This window comes from Alligator mississippiensis, chromosome 11, assembly GCF_030867095.1.
Source record: "Alligator mississippiensis isolate rAllMis1 chromosome 11, rAllMis1, whole genome shotgun sequence".
NCBI lineage: Eukaryota > Metazoa > Chordata > Crocodylia > Alligatoridae > Alligator > Alligator mississippiensis.
In genome coordinates, this window is record NC_081834.1 from 60056774 (window position 1) to 60071729 (window position 14956).

The window sequence follows — 14956 nt, forward strand, 5'->3', positions numbered from 1 at the left end:
GGCTGAGGAAGAAGAGAGGCTCTAGTAATATATCTGATAGAGCGGGAGGTTTCATGTCTTTGCCAGGCTGTCTTTTCCCCTGGGGCTCCCTGTAGGATCGTGTGGGTCTATTCAACGGCCTACAGTAGGTCTATGGGGTGTCTGGTTAGTTTTACCTCCTCCTCCCCAAGTGTCAGCGGAGACCACAGCGACACGCACACAAGGGCACGTGCGGGAACAGGGACGGAATAAATCCTTCTCTCTGCCCCGCATAGAAATGCCTGCAGACCGCCGCACGAGCTGGACGCCTCCACCGCGCGCTCAGCTTTCACTGAGCAATGCTGTCGGGTTGTCAGAGAGACATGTCATGGGGCTCACTGTAAGGCAGCTGGGAGCATCACTTAACACACGCGAGATACTACAGCTATGTCAGAAAAGGCGTTTTAGTTCTTTCCTAAAAGCTACATTTCCCTGTGACGTATTTTGGGTGAAATACTAGGACAAGTGCCAACTAATTATATATCTATATATCTCTATATCAGGGGTGTCCAACGTTTTTGAATGTGGGGCCAGATCATGAACTTTTTATCACCCAGCGAGCCGGCGAGCCATATTCAAAGACCTCACAGGAAGCAGTCGGAGCTCGGGAGCCAGGTCGACCCCGGGACAACCTCCCGGGCCCCTGCACAGGTCGGCTGCCCCGCTGGAGCAGCCCGCCGCCCACGCTGAAGGCCCGCGGGGCCGCCCGGCCACCGGGCAGGGCACCGGGGAGAAGTAGATCCCGCGAGTGGGCAGCACTGGCGCACACACGGGCAGGGGTGAGGCAGGGCTCGTCTCTGTCTAACTCCAGCATGTGTCTACCGGAGGGAGCAAAGCGCTGTCCCAGTCCTGGCGCTGCCCAGGGCTCCTCCCATCACCCCAAACCACAGCCCGCACAAGCCCCGGGGCTGCCCCACTCCGCGCCGCACACGCAGGCTGCATGTGCTGCCCCCCAAGACCCACCTCATCCCCATGCCCAGGCTCGGGGCGGGGTGGGGGGCAGCTTCAGTCTCCTCCCTTGGGCCTGGGCAGCAATCCCCAGAGGTCGTGGGGGCCGCTGTGTCTATCTATGGACATGCGCGCCTCACGTGTGCTGCTCACTGTGTCCCAGCTGCTCGTCCATTTTCTCCATTTCACCTTCCTGGCAAACCAACCTGCTTAGCCAGCATTGTGGGCACCCCCGTGCATTGATAGCTACTCACTGGTCATCAGGGGTCTTGGCTTTCTGATTTTAAAAATTCCCCAATTTTTTAATTAAAAAAGTAAACAGAAATCCACTTCTTTATATGATTTTTTAAAAATAAAACACCACAATATATCTGTATCTATATCTGCATCTTAGTGGTGTTTCATTTTAATCATGGAGAAATGTGGATGTAGGGTGTGAAGAAGTCCTTTGCTGTCTTTCTCCGTCTCGCGGCCTGAGACAGCCTCAGCCCAGCCCCCTCCACGTATTTACTCCAGTTGCGTGATTTAAGTCCACCTGGGCCACGGGGCCTGACTCGGAGAAATACCTGCGGGAGGGCGGCCTGGCTCTTCCTTTGTCCTGGGAGAGGCACGCTGGGGAGAGGACAGGCAGTCATCGTGGATCTCACTCGCACCAGATCGGAGGGCTGCTTCTGCCTGTGATACGAGGCCCTGACCCCCACAGCGGAGGTGGAGATCACCGGTGCCATCAGTGAGTTTCTCTGCACGTGACAGCAGAGGATAGCACTGCTGCTGCCCAGACAGGCCCACCAAGGAAACCCCCACGAGCTGGAGGCAGGCAGAAGCTGGCCCCAGGGAGCTACAGCCCGGCAGGGGTGGCAGAGAAGCCGTCCTTGCCCCCTGTTTGGAGGGAGTCTCAGCCAGGGTGCTCTCGCGAGCATTAAACCTAGTACCTGCTGGTGACTGTACATGAGCCAGGAGGCTGCTCACACGCGCTGTGATTACAGCCATCCGCCGCGTCTCGTAGCAGTGTCCCCGTGCTTCAAAATGGTGGCAGGGGCACTACAACTAAAGCTTGTTTGACGTATTGAAGTGTGGAGATGCTGATATATGAGACGCTCCAGGTGCTTGAATTTGGGTGGCTTTTGGATCCACTTTAATTAAAGCACCTTCCCCGCACCGTAGAGCATGTGCAAAAACTCTCTGTATCTTCAGGTATTAGAAAAATGCACATTTCACTAATCAAATGTCCGTTAGCCTAGTGCATGGTTTTACAGCCATGCTTTAATGTACGTCAGATGAATCTAATGCTCATTAAAGCATCTCATGTAGAAGTACCCAGAGGGTCCAAAGGAGTTGCCCAGGCACCAGCAAGACTCAGCCTCTCGTTCAGTTTCTCTCTCTCTCTCGGTCCATTTCTAGATGACTTTTCTCCTCGGTGGTTTCCTACCCATCCTTGATCTGTGAACCATTAAATGCATTTGGAAAGTCCAAATCAAAAACCCTATTTCAGAAAGGATGCCCCTGGAATCTGGATTGTGGTGCTCGGCGCGGCTCCTGGGATCTAGTTTCCTTTCACTTGGGCCTGGCCCAGACAACCAGAGAGGACCTTTAAAACACGAGACGGTCTCTTGACAAGAAGAACAGCATTCAGAAACATGCATTTCCTATGATGAATAGGGGTTTACATTTCACAGGCCTGCAGTTGCACATAGAAACAGGGAAGAGATGCCCTTGTTTTTGATCTTGCCCCACTGTAAACACTGCACGTATCCTGCAGGAGAACCCATTTCTTGTTCATTAGAGACAGGTTTAGATGTTGGAGCAAGAAGAGGGGTCTACCAAAGTCCCATGAGACAGGAAGCTATGTATTGACACCAAGACCAATCCTGCTCCAAAGGTAAGAAGCTGGGATATTGCAGTGAGAATTAGGCATTGCTGGGATTTGAACCCAGGATCTCCTATTTACAAGGAAGGTGCTTTAACCAACTAAGCCACAGCACCTAGGGGAATAAGGGCTGTACCCACCTCCCCATCTCCCCCCAGTGAAGAGCACTTGTTTCCTTTGGGAATTAAGGCAGAAGTGTTTTGCGTGGGCTAAAGAAATTGGTGGTGGGGGCAGGCTGGCAGGGGAGGGGGCAAATGCTTCACAGAAATGACCAGAACCCGGGGCCTGGGGTTCACGTTTCTGTCTCCCAGCCCCAGGGAGCCAACACGACTCCATGAGCCCAACCTGGCAGCTGCACACCCGCTCCCAGCAGGTCCCAGCCGTCTCCTTTGTATCAGCGGTTCCCTCCGCACAGACCGCTGCCCAAGATGCACGTTCCTGATGTGGCAGAAATGCCACCGTCGGTGCCCCTCTCCAGAGATCTGTCTCCGCCAGCCTGAGAGGCTGCTGTTGAATCCCTCAGAGCGGGGATCTCCCACCTTGTCTGCATGACAAAAGCCTGGTGCCTGGGAGGCGATGCTCTGGTCACCTGGGCAGGGGGGAAAAGACCCGGCCCTGCACGGGCCCAGGTAGCCAGGGATGCGGGGGAGATTGGTCAGCTTGTGGCCAGTATTGGCAGCTTCGATTGGACCGGGCTGTTGAGGTCAGAGAGGTTATTTAAGGGCCCGGGCCAGGAAGAAGGCAGCCATTAGCCATGCGGTCATCCAGGTGAATCTGAACCTGGGAGAGGAGCTTCACCATCTGAACCTGGCTCTCTCCTCATCACCGCATGCTCCAAGAGTGCCCTGCCTCCAGAGGAAACAACAACCACCTCTGGGTGATGCGAGTGAGTAAGATACTAGAGATCCGATTAGATATTTAGCTTCAGTAACTCAGATGCGTGTTTAAACGGCTACCTCAGCCACCCTGGTTTGCTCTATGGGACTCCTTTGATATTCCTGTAAGATTTCTATGATACTGCTCTACCTTTTACCCTGTTTCCGCCCTACCCCTGTCATCAATAAAGTTCTCCTTTGTGACCGGTGTGGGAGACTTATTGAGGGGTGGGTCTAAATTATGCCAAGGAGGCCCCTTAGGTCTGTGGACTAAGGGAGGCTTCCTAATAAGCCCCTGACTATCCACACCCTGGTGCACGGCACTAACAGCGACCTTGAAAGGGATGCTCAAGGCCTATGTGGACTCCAACCCCAATGACTGGGATGAGAAACTGCCGCAGTTGCTCTTTGCCTACCGGGAGGTGCCCCAGGAGTCCACTGGGTTCTCGCCCTTCGAGCTGATGTTTGGGAGGCGAGTGCGAGGTCCTCTCGATTTGGTGAGAGAGGAGTGGGAAGGGAAGATCACTTCCACCAAGACCTCCGTGGTGGAGTACGTGCTTGACTTCCATCAGAAACTGACTGACATGATGAAGGTGGCACGGGACTCCCTGGGACAGGCCCAGGAGAAGCAAAGGTCCTGGTATGATGAGAAGGCCCGCTTACGTACCTTTGAGCGGGGTGAGAATGTGATGGTTTTCCTGCCACTAAAAACGGACAAGCTGCAAGCTGCTTGGGAAGGTCCCCATGCTGTCCTGGACAGACTGGATGATGTGACCTAGGTAGTGGGTATTAAGGGTAGGAAACCTAAGACAATTCAGGTGAACATGCTTAAACCCTACTACGACAGAAAGGAGATGGTATTCTGTGTTCCCTCCGTTGAGGGAACTCCGGAGGACCCCGAGGAGCTGGTCATGTATGGAGACGGATGGCGAGGCAGGGATCGAGGATCTCCGCCTACCAGACCATCTGCCCTCCCAGGACGAGGACCAGCTGCTCGCAGCGCTCGAGGACTTTGAGACTGTGTTCTCTAATAAACCAGGTAGAACGGACCTGGCGGTACACTCGATAGAGACGGGCAGCCATCGCCCTATATACTCCCGACATTACCCAGTCAACGAGAAGGTGAGGCAAGAAATAAAACGGGAGATCGCAGAGATGGAGGAGTTGGGGGTAATCTGGCCTTCAATGAGTCCCTGGGCCAGTCCGGTGGTACTCGTCCGGAAGCAGGATGGGACTAAGCAAGCGGGTCTTACGGTGAAAGCCAAGAAGTGCCAGTGGGCACTATCGGAGGTAGTGTACTTGGGTCATTGTGTGGGTGGAGGTCATATTGCTCCCTTGTGGGAGCCCAGGGCAGGGCACAGAACAAGCTCTAAGCATCCTATCAGCAATGGTACTAAGGGATCTGGACCCCAGAGGTGAAAGCTCCCACCTGGACGGTACCTGCATAGAAATCCTGATGTGATCGGCCATAGGAAACCTGGCCCTGCTCTAGCCTGATGAAGGGATTAGACTCCTTTGCGAAGCAAACGGGGAGAAAACCCTCAGGGCAGATGGGAAGCAATGACTAGGGGAACGTGCAGGATGACGTGCTAAACCAAACCCAAGCACCTTCTCTTCAGTGAAGCCCTTATGTGAGCCCAGGGAAGATTTCATCAGGATTTGCAGCACTGGCATAATAAATTATCCCATTTTTCATGACATGTTACAGATTACACACCTATTTAGTGGAGTCCTTTTCTAACACACTGATGTTTAAGTTTCATATTTAAAGTTCATGTTGTTCTGTCAGTTTTGAATGGTTGAGTAATCTAAAGGCTGTCATTGTCATTGAACGAGTCATGATGTTTCTTTTTGGAGAAGCCTTGAGATTTTTAGCACGTCTCATGGACACCTTTCTTGAAGCTCTCGCTCTTTGTTGAGTGATCAGTGGTGTCAGGAGCGTCAGGGCAGTTGGCGTGTTTGTCCATGAAGAACTGCTGGAGATGATGTCTTTTAGCAGGGTTTCTCCAGCACTTGACATTGAACCCCTTCTTTGGTTGCTTCTTTTGCTGACAGCAGTTTGTGGCCGTGCGGACGGGCATGGTGGAGCATATCAAATGTGGATCCATCCAGCAGCCTTTTGTACTGCTTGTCCTCTCCTCCTCATCTCGTGTCCTGCCTGAGACGGTCGAGGACAGGGTTCAGCAGCACTGCAGATTGTCAGGATCTGCCCGGGCCACGACGTGAGCGCTTCTGCTACGGCCGCTGTAGCTGTTGGGGTCCTGCACTGCGCTGGTTGTAGCTGTGCCGAGGGGGACTTTGCAATGCACTAGGATACAGTCAGTTAGGAGCCAGGGTTTTGAGCGGGGGTCTTGCACAATGGCTCCCATTTATTGCTTAGTGATTTATTCCTATGGAATACAGCATCTGAATAACAGAACAAGCTCTAAGCATCCTATCAGCAATGGTACTGAGGGGTAAGGCAAGAGTGACCGTATCAGGTATGATACCTATGGCGAGGCATCGTCAGCAGCCTAGTGCAGGTCTTCAGTGCAATCATTTCAAAGATAACTAGGACAGGACAGTCCTCGGTGATATGTGCTACAGTCTGGATTTCGCCACACTCACACTTGGGCGCTTTAATACAATTCCAGTACCGAAGTAGGTAGTTGTCCACTGTGAACCTTGTTCAACATAGTCAAACTCTGCCTTAGTAAAAGAAAACCAGGAAGTTTAGACGTGAGGTCCGTGATAATGTAGCCTCTTTATCTTGAAATTGAGGAGAAGGGGTATGAGATAGAAGAGACAGCCAAGGAGCATAAGTGTATCTGCAAGTACCTGTCACACATTTCACTGTGTCATTCAGTTGCTTTGGGATGAGTAGATCATTTTCTGCACGCTTGTTCAGGGAAAGAAATCCATGCAGCTCTGGACACAAGTGCTGTCCTTCAGGCCAGTCGGTCGCTGTTAGTGCCGTGCACCAGGGTGTGGTTAGTCCAGGTTGCAGACCTCAGTACTTGACCTGGGCAGATTCAGGCAGGTGACGTGAAACAGACTGTTCAAGATGCCTTTTCTAGTGTCCCCTGCACACAAATGAGCAGAGCTGATCGAAATAGGCCTGCTCAGTCATAATTGCAGCTGCCTCATTGCACACCAGTCTTAGTTCAAAGTACAAATCATCATCATCCAGTCATTGGCTCTGTACGTGGAGGTCTGTGACTGGGGAAGGTCCGTGACCAGGGGCTTCTGGTAATCACGCATGTCTGCCCCATCACCATCCATTATCACCGTGGGAGTTGTATTGAATCAAGGGGCCTCTGCATGTCTTCTCATAAGATGGGGATGACACTGAGCTTCAGCAACCACACAGTACTTCACAGGAAGGAAACCTGAATCCCATGGCCAGAAAGACCAAAAGGACTGAAGATTTCTGTTGTGCTGCAACCTACTTCTGGCTCTGCCACCATCGTGAAATATTCTGCTTCAATTGCTTGTTCCTCCATCAAGAACTTTTCTCTGTATTTTTGGAGCACTATTAGCCTGCCAAGCCTCCTCGCAACTTTGCCAACATGTGTAATCCTAGCAGGACAAATTGATGAAAGAGACTTTAGTTGTAGGGGGAAGGGTTTTGTGACAGCCTCATGCCAGATGCAGTGGCTGATGGGCCACAGACAACTTCCACCCCTCTGGGTCACGCCAAGCCATGCCAAGCCATGCCATGCCACACCTTTGTTGTTTCCACTGGGTGAAACTTCACTTGCCTGGAGGTGATCAGTGGTTCCCTGAGGAACAGGAACAGGTGTGACAGCATGCTGATGACTTGTCTGGGGCTCCTCCTTCCCTGCAGCTCACCCCTTTCCACTCGGGTCTTGTAATTAGCCCTGGTGACATCTTGGTGTCATGAGGTTGTCTTTTCTTCTCTGTGAGGTGTCTGGTGAGAATTCAAACCACAAGGACTCTGCTTCTGCCTTTTATGTCCAAAGCACAAATAAACAGGTCATGTACATTATATAGCTCATACTAGGCAACCAAGTAGGGCAGTGATGACTTTGCGCTGAGTGATCCCTTTCCTAGGCTTGGGTTGGCCTGGTGCAATGCAAGAGTGGCTCATACCATGCCCCTTGCTTCACTGTTCACACTTGTGTATCCTCCTTGCCTAATAGCTCAGGTGTACTTGCAGCCTGCCTGGCTCATGGCCACGTTCAAAGGACATGGCTCCTGATAGCCCTAAGAAGCCCTAAGGGCATGATGGCCCCTTGGTTGGAGTGAGCAGCTCAAGAGAAAGGGACAAAAGAAGAGTCTGTGGAAACCTCGAAGGAATGGGAAACCACTTACATGCTCAGAGAGGCAAAAGCACCAACACTGGCATCCTGTGGGCCCATCCCGGATCAGGCAGGGGAGGATGGAGGGGACACCTGAGTGCCGGTATCTATCATGGAGTGGTAGATGCATCACGAACAGAAACAAAAGAGGGGCATGGGGAGGGGAGGAGTTCAGCTGTTCATCTGGGGGCGAAACAGCACGGGACCATCCAGGGCAGGTGAAACCTGTGGGAGAAGGGCAGAGTCAGGGCACGCGCAGGGTGGGGTGCAGGCCAGATGAGAAGAAACTAGTGCGAGTGGGATGGGGTTGGATCTCGGCCCCTCTGCTCACACCCAGGAACAACCACGGGGTAAAGGAGAGTCTCCCCAGCCGGGAGCAGTACGTGGTTCTCACACTTGGCTCAGCGGGGATTTCTGTCCCAGCAGGCCTGACCTAGGCCAGGAGCCCTGGCAACTCACCTGCTCAGTGCTCCCCACCTTCGCCTCCTCCCCTCTGCTGCCGTGTCAGCACTGGGGGAGGGAGGCAGAGACACTGGTCACCTCACAAACTCCCCAAACCCCCAGGCCCCGCCACTTCCACCAGCCCATGACCCGGCCTCCCCTCTCTCCACCACTGCCTCTGTCCCAGGAACTGGCACAGGGGTCCCAGCCCTCAACCCGTCTTGCTCCGAACCCGCAAGACCTTCCCAGGACCAGGAACATAGACCTGGTTGTCTCTAGTGGGTTATGGAATAGAGAAAACTCCACACAATTTACTGATTCCTTTTGATGCACTGGCTGGGGGAGTAGTTAGCTGATTGCACGATTTCACAATGATTACACACTTAATTTATACAACACAATTTTATTTTAAAACTCTTTGCTACGTATATAACACTGCTTAGCTTTAAGAAATACCACAAACATTAAGAACACAATAACTACATATATCAGAAACAATGCTCCGAATGCACTTCCTTCCCAAACAATGCTATAAGAATTAGTATTACAAAAACTACAATTACAACTAAAAGTTAAATTTGAATCAATACTATTATTTTCATAATATACTTACAATCCTAGAATTCCGAGAAGCCAAATACCAAAAAATGGTTTCATTCCTCAGTAGTACGATTTAATGGGTTGGCCTCAGTAGTACGGTTCAATAGGCTCGCCTCAGCAATACAATTCAATAGGCTAGCCTCAGCAGTGATAGGACTAAGTGCCCTTCCTTCAGTCCCTTTCAGGTGCTCCGCGGCTTCGTGTTCATGGAGAGGTTGGTTCAGGTGATCAATCTGATCTGGCCTACACTTGCGATTCTTCCTTCGTTGTTCTGCAAGTAGAGTCACCTCCAAATTGGGACAGTAAGTTACAGTTTTTATTGAGTGAGCTGCCGTCTTGGGCCACTCCTACTCAAACCTGTCATTACTCCCAAATTTGGGCTCGGATCTTACTCAACAGATTCTTTTGCTTAGTAATTAGTTTCTTTTGTTGAGCATTTTAATTACTTTGGGGAACTTCCATACCACTGCAAATGACCTTTTCTTACCAATCTGGTCAAAAGGCCCTAGGGTTTGATCTCTCGGAACTCAGGATATTTGCTCTTTGTAAAAGACTTCTGAAGATAAAATTCAAATTAAGACTTTAAACAAAGTCAGGACCTTTTGCACGTAGTCCAAAAACAAAGACTTAGATAAGGAGATAAATCTTATCTTCTTCCTGAAACTGGCTAATGGGCAACCATTACAAACATTCAAACTATTTCATTCAATATGACACTGGCTCCAGCCCTCCCTCCACTCCTCACACAGATCCCATGCTTTCATGCTAGCACTAGGAAAAGCATCATACCTTTCCCCCTGTCGTGTCTATCTTAGACAATGATGCCCCTTGGTCTGGGTGCTTGCCTCCAACATCGTCCCCGGGCCAGCCTGGCATCCCACCTCAGCCAGGCAGAGGGCCCGGGCTGGGTGCAGGTGTCTCCATGGTGGGGGCCCTCTGCCTGGGTGCTGCCCTTTCTGGTACGGGGCAGGCTGGCCTGGGTCCCTGCGTCCAGCCCCTGGGAGGGGCATCTGCTCCTGATTGCACAAGGGTAACTGGTTAGAGATGGATGATGGACAGCATAGGATGCACTTTAATAAAGTTAAGTGCTAAGTGCTGCACCTAGGGAGAAAGAATCACCGTCACACTCACAAACTGGGAAATGACTTCCAAAGGAGCACAGCAGCAGAACGGGATTGTGGCAGGGCACAGTTTTTGCCTCCCACTTTAAGGGCTAGAAGCCAGCAGCCAGCAGGTGCCTAATTACGGCACCCATTTTTTGATTCAGGGCTGCCTATATAAGCAGGGCATTTTGCTGCTGGCAGGCCAGGCAACAGCATCGCCTGGCTGTGAAGCTTCATGGAGCACCCTGGAGGTAAGGGAGGACCTGTAGGGGATGGCTAGGAGGCTCCTGGTCCTGGGCATGACCAAAAACTGCACCCTGCTGGGAGTGGGTGGCCTGGTGGGGCTCCCAGTGGTGTGGGAGCCCCATGAAATGCCCATTACCACCCTGGTGAAAGGGATGTCGAGGCACCTTAACCTGCGGGACACCACCGGAGGTAGGGGGTCCAGGCATGGCTGCGGCCACCTGAGCCCACCTGGGAGGGAAGCCCCGTGGGCCTGAGGGAAGGGTGTGGAGATGGGGAGTGCGAGTGAAGGGGGAGAAGACCCAGAGGGCTGAGGGCCCAGTACATTTATATACACATTGTGTTGTCCCGGAAGGGGCGAGAGTAAGCTTAGACCCAGTCGAGTACTTGGCTGGCCACTACTCCGGTGAGGGTTGTGGGAGAGGCCCCACAGATGGTACGTCTGCCACCCAAGGAATGGACTAGCTAAGCCTATGGCGTTGCTCCCTCCAGGAGGGAGCAGGGCAGCATAAGTTGGTGATGCATGAAAGAGACCCTGTGAGAGAGGGTGGAGTGTGTGAGGCCCGAGTGAGAGGCGGGAAGTGTGAATGTGCAGGTGACCGAGGCCTGACAGTGAGGCCTAAGCTTGCTCCAGCGCTAGGCCGGCAGCACTGTAACATCTGGATGCCATCTGCAAGGCATGGGCTGTGGTGTAGGGAAGTTACGGAGCCACAGATGGTGCCCCCTGGCATCGGGGCTGTAAATGGGCAGTCTCCTGCCTAATTAAGATCATTAATTAATTAATAACAAGGTGTGGAAGGCGAGTCAGGTGGGGGAACCCAGCACAGCGCCTAGGCGGGGAGCCCTACCTTGCTGCAAGGATCTCAGAGTCATAGTCAACTCCAAGATGAACTTGAGCTGTCAGTGTGACAAAGTGAGAAGTAAAGCTAACCGCACTCTGTCATGCATTAGCAGGTGCATCCCAAACGGGTCTAGGGAGGTGATACTTCCCCTTATGCAGCATTGGTAAGGGCGTAGCCGGAGAACTGCATCCAGTTTTGGGTGCCCACTTCAAGAGGGACGTGGATAACCTTGAGAGGGTCCAGAGGAGGGCCACTTGTGTGGTTAGGGGCCTGCAGCTAAGGTCCTATGAAGAGAGATTGAGGGACCTGGATGTCTTCAGCCTCTGCAAGGGAAGATGGAGAGGTGACCTGTGGCCGTCTACAAATTCATCATGGGTGAGGTGGGCAGCAAGAAATAGGAGCTAGCCTATTGACCAGGGTGCCCCTTGGGATAACTAGAAACAAGCTCCACCAACTGACAGAACAGATTTAGATTAGACATCAGGAAGAAATTCTTTACGGTAAGGGTAAGTAGGCATCCCCCCAGCATCTTCGGTCTTCATACCGCCAGGAGGCAATCCCCTCCCAAGATGTGGCCCCCACATAGCATGAGGAAAGGATGCAGAGGCCCAGGGATGATGTGGGACTGACACAGGAGGGAACTGAACTGCTTGGTTCAGGGCACTGGCACCCTGAGGGATGGGCATCAGGGGTCATCCTGACCTGCCTGGAGGCAGAAGGGGCCCTGATCAGCACCCAGGTCCCATCCCGCTCTGATCCCAGGCTCACAAACAAACAGTAAAAAAGCACCATACCGTTCCCCGTGTCCTCGTTGATTTGGACGGAGGCGAGTCTTGGTTTGCATGCTTGCCTCCATGATGGGCAGGGGTTCAGTCTTGCACCCCACTTCAGCCCGGCAGAGGGGCCCAGTCTGGGTATTGGTGTGTTCATGCCCAGGGCCCTCTGCCTGGGTGCTGGCTTCTGCAGTGAGGGGCAGGTTGGTCTGCGTCCCCTTGACCTCATGGGACCCTGCCTCCGTTTCCTGGCAGGGGCTAATGCTCCTGGTTGCACAAAAAGGAGCTGGTCAGAAATGGTCCTGGACTGAATCCATCCCCACCAGCACCGGAGAAGGAAGGACTCCCCTACCTGCAAACAGCACCACTTGCAACACCCCATAGCCTGGCCCAGAGCCCACCAGCTACCCAGGAAAGCCCCGCACTTCACCCTGCCCTCCCTGTCCCCCACTTACCGCCTCCAGGGTGGCCAGCACTCCTCCGCCATCCCCTCCATATCCATGGGAGTCTGGTGCAAATGAAAAAGTAACATGGCAGTGAAGAGAAAATCCAGCCCGTGGGCCCAGAGCTGGCACGTGGTGGAGTATGTGGGGAGGCTGGGGGGCAGTAACCCAGGGAGCAGGGGAGGTCAGTGCAGCACAGACCTGTCACCCCACCGGTCCCACTGTGCCATCCACACAGCTCACATGGTGCCCAGCGCTGCACACACAAGCCCTCCCCCCAGGGCAACCCCCTGTCCCCTCCACTGAGGGGCTGGCAAAGCAGGGGCCAGCCTTGCCCTGTGCACACATGGGCACACGCACACTCCCCCTCCCCTGGGGCAGGGGCATGCAGAAGGACTCACCTCCGTGGGGCTGTCGTCCTGTTCGCAGCCCTGCTCCCTCTGCGCCTTGAGGGCCAGCACCAGGAACATGTTCTGGCTCCTCAGTGCCTCCACTTGGGCCTGCACGAGAATCCCCCCAGCCCGTCAGAGCCTGCCCATGCCTGCGCCCAGCGTATCGGGCCCCGCACCCACCAGCGTTACCTCCCTGCGCACCCATCAGGTCCCTCCTCTCCCCGCACGCCATGTGTCGGGACTCTGCTCCCAGCTTCAGCAGCCTCTGGGATGTCCCCCAGCCTGGCTAAGCTTGGCCTCAGCCTCTTCCCTCCCCTGGCCCAAACAGGCATCTGGAGGGTGGAAGAAAGTGCTGTGGGGCTGGAGGGGCTGGATCAGCTCGGCCCCTGGGAATGGAGACCGAGGAGGGAGAGGGGGTGCCCCCATGCAGAGACCTTTCCCCCTCCCCACGCAACCGCACAAGTCCCCCAGCTCAGGCGACCCAAACTCACCGGGTGCAGGCTCCCTCCGCTCCTGGCCTGCCCCCAGGGGAGGTAAATCCGCAGCGCCCTTAATGGCGGGGAGTCTGTCTGCTGCCCACCTGCCTGCGCCCAGGGTGGCATCTGGTGCTGAGGGGAGACGAGGGCTGAGCATCAGGCTGGGGGGACTGAGCACCGCTGTGAGGACAGGGGTCCCAGAGCCCGTGTGGCCCCCCCTGCAAGGGAGCAGAGGGCAGCAGGGCCATTGCCAGGGGCAAGACTCGGGCAGGGGCAGGGCCAGGACCGGGGCAGAGTGAGGAGCCCGTGGGGGGCCAGTCCTGCTCCCCCTCCCCAGGACCTGGCTGGTGCGGAGCAGGGGGCACAGCTGGGGGCACGGAGCCGGGTCTGTCCAGGTTGGACCTGGCACAGCGGGGCTTGGCCTGCCAGGCAAACCCTGCCGGGCCTGAAGCCTCCCGTGCCGCCCACCCCCATTGGTGCCGTGGGGGCCGTGCCCAGCCCTCACCCGGGGTGCTGGAGCGCAGGCGCAGCGGTGGCAGCTTCTCGCGCTGCAGCATCTGCACCAAACACAGCCCTGAGCTGCAGGAGGGCGAGAGGACCGGGCTGGCGAGAGCAGGGACGAGGCCCGGGGCCGCGTCCTGGGCCTGGCGCAGCCTGAGCCCCTGCCCCACCACGGCACCGTGAGTCCCGTGAGCGGGCACTCATGGCTCCCGCGGGTGCGCGCTCCCGCCGCTCGGGTGGGGAACGACAGGAAACTAACTACTGACCTAACTAACTAACTAAACTAACTAACTAACTAACAAATACACTACTGATCTACTGAATTAAGGAACTAATTCACTAACTGTCTAACTAATGAAGGAACTAACGATCTATCTAACCAATGAAGTAACTACTTAATGAACTAACTACTGAACTAATGTACTACTGAACTAACAAACTATCGAACTAATGAAGTAACAAACTATCTATTGAATTAACGAACTACCTAACGAATGAATGAACTAATGAACTACTGAAATAACAAACTATCGAACTAACGACCTAACAAACATAACAAACCAACTAACAGCGAATCAACTAACTCCGCAAACACTGCCGACCGGGACGTGCGACTGGCTGCGGCGACGCCACGAGCGCGCTGGGCGGAGCCGGGCTGACAGTTAGGCTGGGGATTGTGATGTCACACTTTTAAGCAACAGCACCGTTGCCACGGCAACCAGAGCGTTCATTCCCCCTGGGACAAGGGCTGTGGGCGCCGGGGGTCTGGCCTGGCCTGCGGGGGTCCCCGGCCCCGGACGACCTTTGACTGTGACATTTGGGGCCGGCAGCGAAGCACAGGGAAAGCCCTGGGGCAGGGTCCCGGGTAACCCCGCGCCCCGGGGCCAGATCCTCAGGCCTCTCTGCTCTCTGCAAATCCTGATGAAACCTTCCCTGGGCTCACATAAGGGCTTCACAGAAGAGAAGGTGCTTGGGTTTGCTTTAGCACGTCATCCTGCACGTTCCCCTAGTCATTGCTTCCCATCTGCCCTGAGGGTTTTCTCCCCCTCCACTTCCCAGAGGAGTCTGACCCCTTCCTCAGGCCGGGTCAGGCCAGGTTTCAGGTGGCAGATCACATCAGGATTTCTATGCAG